Here is a 10987-nt window from a genome sequence, read left to right as displayed (position 1 = left end):
GCGAAGCAGGCGCTTGGGCACACGATTAGGTGATACTAGACAATCCTAATCACTCATAGGAACTCATTTTTGACCCGAGGAGGCTTGGTCATGCACGAGAAGAACATGGCGACGATGCAGTCAACATGGAGCTCTGCGGCGGTAGGAATGACGCTCTGGGGTTGCAGGGGTGTGGCGACGAGCTTTGCGGGGTTGAACCAGAGCAGGTGGTTGCGAGGAGGCTGCCAGAGCGATTGGCGGTGCCGTGGTGCGACAGTGCATCAGAAGCACCCTGCTGCCGAACCAGAGCCACTGCCGGCGGCTGGGCAGGCTCTGACGGCTTGCCACTGACGAGGAGGAAGGGGCCAAGCTCGCGGGCGATGGATAGGATAAAAAGGAGCATATGATCGACGATGAGGGCGTCGTCACTGGCGAGATTGGCGCTAGGGAAGAGGGTAGCGCCTGTCTGAAGGTAGGTCTGAAATAAATTCGGACTTCTTGAGTCCAATGCAGCATAGGTGATCGACAGGAGAAAAACCATAGCTATGAAATGAATTTGAGGCTGAAATTTGGAGGGAAGCCCTCTCATAGGAAGAAAAGGTACTACAAATATTTTCAGAATTTTTGCAGAAGATTAGGGCAGATTTGAATCAAAACTGAGTTTCTGGGGTCAAACTTTGGTCAAACATAATTTGAATTTTTCAAACTTGAGATCCCAAAGTCTTTGCTGAAATAGGTTGAGAATACCAAGGACTACAAACTGCCAAAGTTTGGGGTCAAGATTCCAAAGGTAAGAGGGGGTTCCTTTGGAAAAGTTTTGGAGTTCATACTGATTACAGAAAATCGCATTTAAAAAATAAAATTAATTGGGGGTGATCCAACCCTTAGAAATCATTGGAAATCTTTCAAAAATAAATTTAGTGTTTGGAGAGGAGTGGAAACATTGAGAAACAGAATGGTGGTCAATACTTTTTGAAGAATTAAATAATAGGCTCATGGAAAATATTCAAATCAAGATTAGAAGGGATCCAATTTTGAGAAATATTCTATTAACCATTTCATATATTGGAAAGGCCAAACGATATTTCTGAATTGGTTTGGGGACGAAGAAGCTTAGAAGTCTTCTCTCATGAAGAAAAGCAAGAAAACTTCAAAGTTCTTGTCAAGTCAAAATTTCAAATTCCAAGGAAATCAAAGGAATAAAAAGTTGGAAAATCTTGGGTGTTACACGTGTTTCATGGTTATAATTACTATTTATAGAATACATGTCATCACAGTAATCATCATACATAGGAGGCATGCTATAATCATAGCAAATATCATTATCACAAGTAGGGGTACTAAAAATATCATCAAACATAGCATCCCCAAGCTTGCGGCATTGCATATCATTAGCATCATGGATATTCATAGAATTCATACCAACAATATTTCTATCATTCTCATCATTCAATGATTTCACAGTAAGCATTTTCATAAATTCTTCGTGTAGCACTTGAGTAGAATTTTCTGAACCAGCATTTTCACGAAAGACATTATAGAGACGAAGCAAATGACGCAACCTAAACACCATTTTTTGTAGTTTTGTTTTACAAAACCAAACTAGTTAAAAACAAGAAACTAAAATATTTAATTGCAAGATCTAAAGATATACCTTCAAGCACTCACCTCCCCGGCAACGGCGCTAGAAAAGATCTTGATGTCTACTACACAACTTGTTCTTGTAGACTCGTGTTGGGCCTCCAATCGCAGAGTTTTGTAGGACAGTAGCAAACTTCCACCAAGTGGATGACCTAAGGTTTATCAATCCTTGGGAGGCGTAGGATGAAGATGGTCTCTCTCAAACAACCCTGCAACCAAATAACAAAGAGTATCTTGTGTCCCCAATTCACCCAATACGATGGTAAATTGTATAGGTGCACTAGTTCGGCAAGAGATGGTGAAATAAGTATAATATGGATTGTAGAAATATATTTTATAATGTGAATAAATAAAAAACAGCAAGGCAAAAAGTAACGAAATTGAGCACAAACGATATTACAATGCTTAAAAACAAGGCCTAGGGTTCTTACTTTCGTTGTGCAATCTCTCAACAATGCTAATATACTTGGATCATTTAATCATCCCTCAGCGTGCGATGAAGAATCACTCCAAAGTTATTATCTAGCGGAGAACATAAGAAATTGTTTGTAGGGTACGAAACCACCTCAAAGTTATTCTTTCCAATCAATCTTTTGAGCTATCCCAATAAGTGTCACAAACATCCCTAGAGTCCGTCCTAAAAAAGCACCATATGATACACATCAACCAACTCTAATGTCACCTAGATACCCCAATGTCACTATGACTGCCCGTGAGTTGATTATATGATATGCATCCAAGAACTTCAGATTCATAATACTCAATCCGACACAAAGAACCTCAAAGAGTGCCCCAAGATTTCTAGAGGAGAAATAAGGACGAAAACGTGCATAAACCCCTATGCACAGATTACCCCAATGCCATCTCGGCAATCTGCGAGTTAAGTGCCAAAACATAGATCAAGTGAATCAATATGATATCTCATTGTCACCACGGGTATACATATCAAGACATATGTCAAGTGTCCTCAAATCTATAGAAGTATTCAATCTGATAATAATGGAATCTTAAAGGGAAAACTCAATTCATCACAACAAGATAGAGAGGGGAAAACACCATATGATCGAACTATATTAACAAAGTTTGTGATACATCAAGATCATGCCAAATCACAAACACAAGAGAGAGAGAGATTAAACACATAGCTACTGGTACAAACCCTCAACCACGAGGGTGGACTACTCCCTCCTCGTCATGGCCTCCGTCGGGATGATGAAGATGGCCTCCGGTGATGATCCCCCCCGGAGGGTGCGAGAATGGGCTCCCGATTGATTTTTCGTGGATACACATGCTTGTGATGACGGAACTTCTGATTGAGGGTTATTTCTACGGGTTTATGTATTTACAGGTTTTTTGGCGTCGGTCTCAAATCGAGATGGGCCACGAGGGGCCCACTACCCACCACGACGCGCCAAAGAGGGTAGGCGTACCCTAGTGCCTAGTGGGCCCCACGGGCCTCCCCTCGTGTGCTTCCTTGACTCTCTAGATATATTCTGGGCAGAAAAATTCCAAAAAGTTTTGTAACATTTGGACTCCATTTGATATTGAATTTCTCGGAAGTAAAAAAACAACAACTAGCACTGGGCACTATGTCAATAGGTTAGTCTAGAAAAACTATATAAAGTTGCGAGAAAATGATTATAAAACATCCAAGAATGATAATATAACAACATGGAACCACCAAAAATTATAGATAGTTGGATACGTATCAGTGAACTACTCACACATTATGACGAGGGCACCAAGGTTGATTAAGAGGCCCTCCCTGATCGATCCCCCTCCGGAAGGGTGCGAGAACAAAGCTCCAGACAGGATCTTCATGGAACAGATACTTACGGTCGCGTAAAAAGTGTTTTGCGATGATCTTTAGGGTTTCTGGAATATTTGAGAGTTTATAGGGCACCGTTGAGAGCAAGAGGGGCCAGAGGGGAGTGTTAATGCATCATGTCACGACCACCCCCGTGGTCACGCCCTGTAGCCTTGGGGGACCCACGTGTGCCATCACTTTTCCTCTCGAAGCTTCCAGGTCTTCTTTTATTCCATAAAAATCATAAAACGTTTCATGGCAATTGGACTTCGTTTGGTACTGAAAACGTGAAAAACAAAAAACACGCTGAAAACTGCAATTCGCACTGGGCATTGGGTTAATAGGTTAGTGCTCAAAAATAATATAAATTGATGAATCATGACCCAAAAATTATCCTAGGATAATAATATAACATCATGGAACAATCAAAAATTATAGATACATTAGAGATATATCACGTGCCATGTCACCGGAAGAAGCCGACATTGCACGTGCTTCACACACGCGCTCTTGATCTCCAACGCTCGTGCGGCTGCACGGATGGCCCAGGCACATGTCCAAGGCCCATCCATGCCAACGCCCAACCATCCACGCCGATGTTACAAACCTCCCCCAGCCTAGCCACTGTGAGGCCCATCCGTTGGCCAGATCCGGCCCGCAAGGTGAGGTGCCCCATAGTACCTATATGCCGCCCTATGCAACACATACTATTCCATGCCCATGTCCTGTTTTGTCCCAACTTATCAGATTCGCCCCGATTCATTTTTTTTACTACATAACAATTTTGTCTAACATTGTTTAACATACATAATTATAGAAAATGCTATTATTTTGCATTGCTCATGAAAAATGAACTATGCACCAAAATAAAACATGTCATATTGCTACTTGTAAAATGCTTTTGGTTGTCCTTGAAGAGGAGAGGAGTTGCAACATAGTAGATATAGGTATTTCCCTTAGTGAGAACCAAGGTTATCGAACCGATAGGAGAATCACGCAAACTCTTGTCGTCAACACCTAAAACACTGAAACAAAAGCTTGCACCCAACACAGGCAATAGGGTCGTCAAGCCCCATGAACTTGTTACTTGCAAGGATTAAATACTAATAGATAGGTAGATAATATAAATATAAAAATTAAATGCAAATACTAAAAGGTAGTGAGGTATGTTCAAGTACACGTCGGGGCCATAGTTTTCGCTAGAGGCTTCTCTCTCAAATATAGCATATGGTGGGTAAGCAAACTACTGTTGGGAATTTATAGAATAGCGCATAGGTATGAAATAATTATTCACGACATTGATCATCTATATAGGCATCACATCCATAAGCAAGTAGACCGACTCTTGTGTGGATCTACTACTATTACTCCACTCATAAACCCTATCCAGCATGCATCTAGAGTATTAAGTATGAAGTAGAATAATGCTTGAAGCAAGATGACATGATGTAGACAAAGTAAACTCAAGCAATATGAATAAACCCATTTTTTATCCTTAATGGCAACCATACAAGTACGTGCCATGTCCCTTTCTATCACTAAGATTGAGCACCGCAAGATTGAACCCATCACAACACACAACTCCCACTGAACATAAATCAATCTAGTTAGCCAAACCAAACTGACAGATCGGAGAGAAACACGACACTATAATAATCATGCATGAAGAATCAAGAGAAGACTCATTATATATTCATGAATAATCTGGTCATATACCCACAATTCATCATATCCCAACGAACACACCGCAAAGAAGATTACATCAAATAGATCACCGCGGGAATCGCGGTAAACTTTGTATTAAAGATCATAAGGAGAGAGATACCATCTAGGTACTATATAGGTACCCTTAGGTCTGAGGTAGACTACTCACACAACATCACGGGAGTAGCAAGGTTGATGTAGACTCCCTCCGTGATAGATCCCATTCCAGCAAGGCATGGGAATAGGACGACATATGGGAGCAGAACAGAGACTTGTTCCGACAGAATAAATATTTCAGCTGGCTCTCTCGTGTTTTCCCGATTTTAGATAATTTATAGAGGCCGAGTTAGGTCAGAAGGAACCACAAGGTGGCCCCAAGGTAACAGGGCATGCCTACCCCCTAGGCGCGCATGTTGCTTTGGTGCTGCCTCGTGAGGCCTTCGTCCTACTCCAAAGGTTCCATGTCTTATTTTTGTCCACAAAAAATCGTCAAAAAGTTTCATAGAGTTTGGACTTCGTTTGGTACTCATTTCCTAAAAAGCCAAAAACACGCAGAAAACAACAACTCACACTAGGCACTAGGTTAATATGTTAGTTCCCAAAAATGATATAAAACAACATATAAAGTATCTAGAATGATAATATAATTGCATGGAACAATCAAACATTGTACATACGTTGGAGACATATCATAATCCCCAAGCTTAATTCATGCTTCTCCTCAAGTAGGTAAATGATAAAACATAATTTTTGATGCGACATGCTACCCAACATGTAATCTTTTCCAGGTATGATCTTTGACAAACTATGAACTAATAAACATCAACATAAGAATATCCATAAACAAAAAAACATAATCATTCATATTCATATGATCCTTAAAGAATGTTATTGCCTACTCATTGTATCATATAAGCATGGCATGACTCCGTCCTCAACGCGTAAGTATAAATTATGAGCACTTCATTGTTAGGTCAGCTAATTGGATCATACTTCTAACGTGCTTCAGTATTTTCAACCCCACTCAATACATGAGTGTGAACCATGGATATGGCATATGGGTGGAATAGAGTATGGTGGTAGGAATAAAAGGAGTCAAAGTGGAAAAGAAAGTCTCATGTCAACTAGGCGGACCAATGGGCTATAAAGATGCCCATCAACCGATATCGATGTGAGGAGTAGGGATTGCCACGCAGTAGATGTACTACAACTATAAGTATATGAAAGCTCAACTGAAGCTAGGTTGGTGTGCATCCAACTTGTTTCCTCATGAATACCACGGGCATTTGAGGAAGCCCGTCATCGGTATATACAAGCCAAGTTCTATAATGGAAAATTCCCACTAGCATATGAAAATCACAACTCATGAGATTCTCTATATGACGAACATGGTGCTCCCTCTAAGCACAACTATGGAAAAAGAAATAGTAGCACTTCCCCTTCTCTCTTTATCTCTCATTACTTATTTTTTCCTTTCCCCCTTTTATTTTTTATTTATTTCTTCTTCTTTGTTTTTCTTTTTTTTTTTTCCGTTCGGAGTCTCATCCTGACTTGTGGGGGAATCATAATCTCCATATTCCTTTCCTCGCACGGAGAGTGCTCTAATAATGATGATTATCACAAGTTTTTTTCTTACAATTTGATATAACAACTCAATGATGATAATAGAAATGACTCTATAAGAATGCCTCTCGCAGTGTACCAGGATGTGCAATGATCTAGTGTAACATGTAAATAATGATTAACGGTAGCCTTGCCACAAATACTATGTCAGCTACATGATCATACAAAGCAATATGATGATCAACACACAAGTCAAGTGATGTAACGACGGAAGTTGCATGTCAATATGTCTCGGAATGGCTATGTAAATGCCATAATAGGTAGGTATAGTGGCTGTTTTGGGTAAGATATAATGTGGCTTATGTGTGATAGAGTGTATCATATCATGGGGTTTGGATGCACCAGCAAAAACTATACCGATCCTTGAGGTAAGAATGGGTAATGCATTGTACCAAAAAGGTAAAAGTGAGCATATCCATGGATTCACATTTGTCAAAAAGAACTCATATACTTATTGCAAAGCCCATTAGCTCTCTCGAAGCAAAGTATACCACATACAACTCGGGAGAGGGTTGGTAGGATTTAACCATCGCACGACTCCGACTCAAACAACACATAGGATTTCATTCAAACATAAGAATGCTCACACATCATCATCATGCCATAACAAATAATTAGACGAGTAATTAATAACATGCTTTAATATAGATATTTCTCCTAACAAACAATCTTGTATTCATATCCTGTAATATTACTACATTAATATCATTAACCCACAGTCCTCTCTTAGTATGCTACATGAAAGTTTTTGTTATATCCTCCTTGAATACCTATCCTTTTGGGACTAGTCTTATAACCCATGCAAATTACCATTACTATTTATTATACTCTCAAACAGATATAAGTGAAGTATGAGAGTGCAATTATTTCTTTAAAATATACATGCCACCGTGCTCCAAAAGATATAAGTGAAGCACTAGAGAAACTATTTAGCTCAAAAGACATACGTAAAGCACATAGAGTATAATAACAAATTATGATGAACATGTGTCTCTCTCAAATAGGTGTGTCTAGAAAACAATGATTGTGGCAAACTAAAATCAAAGAAAACTATAATACATGACGCTCCAAGCAAAACACATATCATGTGATGAATAAAAATATAGACCCATGTATCATACATATGGCATGGAGACGAAAGACAAGATGCCGTGTGAGGCATCCCAAAGATTAGACACTTGAGTCTTCCTAGAATATTACCTTGGGATTCCTTGGGCATCTCCAAGCTCTGGATCTTGCCGCTCCGTATTCCTTCATCCGTTATAATCACACCCAAAACTGGAAAACTTCACCACAAAAACCCGTGAGATCCTTTAGTATAATAGGCAAATCATAAACTTTAGGTACTATTAGAAATTGATCCATATTTAAATATTTCATTCGGTACTATATTATAATTTCTCCATGACTTATACTCCCCGGTATAATTCATAGCATCATCAAAACAAGCAAACTTTGCAAGCAAAAAACAAAAATTGTCTAAGCCAAAACAATTTGTAATGATAAGACCCAAAACCATACTTCCTGAACTCTAAAATTCTAAGAAATCAGGATGACTGTCAAATTTTATATGAATATTTTGTAAAAAAAGTCATATCAAAATACGTTCTATTAACATCACATAAGTTCTGCACTAGACGCAAATTTCTGTTTCTGCACAAGATCAAATCTACTATCATCCAAATCATTCCAAAGGCTTTACTTGGCACAAACACGAATTAAAAGCTAAAATTACAATCATTACACTAACAATAATCATCTAAACACATAATAATAGAAAGTAGAACAAAAAATAAGATAACTATTGGGTTGCCTCCCAACAAGCGCTATTGTTTTATGCCCCTAGCTAGGCATAATGTATAATATCAAGTGTTGTCATTTGTCTCATCCACTTTAGCTATCTTAGCTAGATTCTCGTCGGACCCATGAGGTTCCTTCATTTTACTCATAACTTCTAAAAGTGATGTCACCAGTTTCTCTCGAGACTCCAGTTTTTTATTGGAACTAGTGAGGAAAAAATTCATGCGTTGAAGGATAGGACCTAAATTTTGATAGGTTCATCAACTTTTTGTATCACACTTATATTTTTCTTCAAATTCCCCAATTTTTCTAATATTTGGGCATCTTCATCTATAAAGCAACGGATTTGAGGTAATGGAGGGGTCCCCACTATTCCTTCAACTATCTCATAAGCATCACAAGAATTCAACTCGATAAAAATTCCTTTGGCAGCAAAGTCTAGTATTTGCTTGTTTGACATCCCAAGTCCTACATAAAAGTTACGAAGCAGAATATTCGTATCATTTTTATAGTAGCATTATGGTGAGAATCTATTATATGGTAAGATGCATCTTTCAGATTCTCACCTTGTTTTTTGTTTAAAGTGAAGTACTTCAAAATTGGGAGAAACATTAACGGGTGGCCCCGACATTGTTACTAGAAAAACAAGTAAACTAGGAAAGATAAATATTTTTTAGTTTTTGATAATTTTAGGCAAGCAAATATAAAGGAAAATAAAAAAAAGTAGAACATGCGAATGATAATTTGTGTTAAGGAACTTGATAAGAATTTGATGATGTCTCCCCGACAACGACGCCGGAAATTCTTCGTGCTACTTGAAAAGTGCGTTGGGTTTTTCCCCAAAGAGGAGAGGAATTGCAACACAGAAGAGATAGGTATTTCCATCATAGAGAACCAAGGTTATCGAACCAATAAGAGAACAAAAAAAAATTCTCGTCGTCATCACCTACTCAGAAAAGAGCAAATACTTGCACCCAACGCGAGCAAGAGTGTTGGCAAGCCCCTTGGACTCTCTACTTGCAATGATTAAATTGTGATAGATAGATAATATAAATATAAAAATAGATGCAAATAATAAAAGGCACTAAGGTATTTCTATGATTTTAGAATATATTTTTGAAGATCCGGGGACATAGTTTTCAGTAGTGACATCTCTCTCGAAGATAGCATACAGTGGGTGAACAAATTACTGTTCGGCAATTTATAGAAAAGTGCATAGTTATGAAATATTTATTCACGTCAATGATCATGTATATAGGCATCGTGTCCATATGCAAGTAGACCGACTCCTGCCTGTTGATACTTGTGAATTGAGTTGGGTTTTCCATGAAGAGGAACGGGTGAAGCAGCACAATATAGGTAAGTATTTCCCTCAGTAGAGAACCAAGGTTTATCAAACCAATAGGAGTAACAACCAACCCCCATCTTCAGCTGCTGCATATAAAAGAAACAAACACTTGCACCCAACATGGACAAGAGGGTTTTCAATCCCCTTGTCTCGTTATTAGCATCCAAGTAAGTGTGTAGATATAAGTTGCAAACTGAAAAGTAAATAAAGACATCAAGGAAATTATAACATTTGTAAACTTATAAGTGAATAGACAAGGGGGCCATAGCCGTCTCTCATGAAAGTAAGCGTACATTGGGTGAACAAATTACTATTAGTCAATTAGTAGAAGAGCGCATGGTTATGTGATATTCACGACAATTATCATGTGTATATAGGCATCACGTCCATAACCAAATAGGTCGACTCGTGTGTGCACCAATTACTATTACTCCACCCATCGACCGCTATCCAGCATCCATCTAGATGATTAAGTAAATAGAGTAATTCTCGGAGAACAATGACATGATGTAGATAAAGAGAATTCAATAAAAAGAACTAACCCCATCGTTTTATCCTTAGTGGCAACAATAGAAAGACATATCTTGTCCCTTCATGTCAGTTTGATACAGAAATCCGTCAGATTGAAGCCACTACAACGCACCCCTCTCACTGAAGAAAGATCAATCTACTTGGACAAAGAAAATCAATAGATCGGAAAAATTTACAAACCTATCATGATCATGCACATACAAATTATATTTAGAATTTAGAAACGGCTCAAATATTTTCATGAATAATCTGAACATTAACCCACAATTCAGTGGATCCCAACAAACGCACCGCACAAAGGAATTACATTGGATAGATCAAGCAAAGATGCGTTAATGATTGTATTAAAGATCAAGAGAGAGAGATGGCCATCTGGGTACTAACTACGGGCCCGTAGGTCTGTGGTGAACTACTCACACATCACCTTGGGAGCAACAAGGATGATGTAGAGGCTCTCCATGATTGATCCCCCTCTAGCACGGCAATGGAAAAGGGCTCCAAATGGGCACACAACGGAACATAGACTTGCCGCGGTGTAAAAAGTGTTTCGGGTG

This window comes from Hordeum vulgare, chromosome 1H, assembly GCF_904849725.1.
Source record: "Hordeum vulgare subsp. vulgare chromosome 1H, MorexV3_pseudomolecules_assembly, whole genome shotgun sequence".
In the NCBI taxonomy this organism is placed as follows: domain Eukaryota; kingdom Viridiplantae; phylum Streptophyta; class Magnoliopsida; order Poales; family Poaceae; genus Hordeum; species Hordeum vulgare.
Note: the sequence above shows the minus strand (reverse complement) of the source record.